The sequence below is a fragment of the Rhagoletis pomonella genome, unplaced genomic scaffold (assembly GCF_013731165.1).
Source record: "Rhagoletis pomonella isolate Grant_MI unplaced genomic scaffold, Rhpom_1.0 Rhpom_scaffold_01974, whole genome shotgun sequence".
NCBI lineage: Eukaryota > Metazoa > Arthropoda > Insecta > Diptera > Tephritidae > Rhagoletis > Rhagoletis pomonella.
The window spans coordinates 27,044-27,935 of NW_023460528.1; the positions used below are offsets into that span (position 1 = coordinate 27,044).

At 44.2% G+C, this 892-nt stretch overlaps 1 protein-coding gene across 1 annotated transcript in view; it reads right to left on the reverse strand.

Moving 5' to 3' along the window:
- LOC118752937 (LMBR1 domain-containing protein 2 homolog) overlaps positions 1-892 on the reverse strand; it is a gene marked incomplete in the record, with an annotated part of 8,388 nt that overhangs the window by 701 nt on the left and 6,795 nt on the right.

Below are 892 nucleotides of genomic sequence, written 5' to 3' on the forward strand. Positions count from 1 at the left end.
AAATGCAAGCAATTTTGTAGCACATGTTTGTGCTAACCAATTTTTTATTTTTGTAAGTTTTTTTGCAACCAATCACCGGGCACTTCATTTTAATTACATTTGCACAAAAAATTTGTTGAAAATCGCTTAAAAATCCCTGAAATAAACCACCGACAAAATACACATAAAGAAAGAAGCAAAACAGAAGTAGCAAACTTCAAATTTACGAACGCCACACACTTTTTCTCAATTTCTCACTTTTTGTAATTTAATACTGTTTACTTTCTACTCCAGCACTGGCCACCATACCACTACCCCGTACAGAAGTATGGGCCTCACCACGGCGGTGTATATCCAGTGCACTAGATTCGGGGTTAAACCCCATTTTTGGCCGATTGCTCTCCCGCAGCTGTATAGGGCAACCGTGGCCTTCCGCGCCCGCTATTCGGTGTTTTGAGTCAAGCTTAATTTTCTATCTAGGACTATCCCCAGGTATTTAGCAGAACCGCTTAATTTTAGTGTGGTCTGTGCCAACCTTGGTGTTATCAATGGGGGGATTTTGTACCTTCTCGTGAATAGTACAAATTCTGTTTTGTTTGGGTTTACCCCTAACCCGTTATTTTTTGTCCAACTCTCGACTTCCTTCAGTTTTACCTGCATAATGTCACATAGGGTCTTTGGAAATTTCCCACTTACTGTTAGTGCAAGATCATCCGCATACGCAATAACCTTACAGCCACCCCCCTCCATGCCACACAGTGAGTTTACCGCTGCGACCCATAATAGAGGGGATAGGACTCCCCCTTGCGGGGTGCCCTTCTCTACGATCCTGGTCAATGATACCCCCGCCAGCTCCGCCCGAACCACCCTGCATCTCAGCATTTGGTTTACGAGCGCAACTAAGCGCGAATCG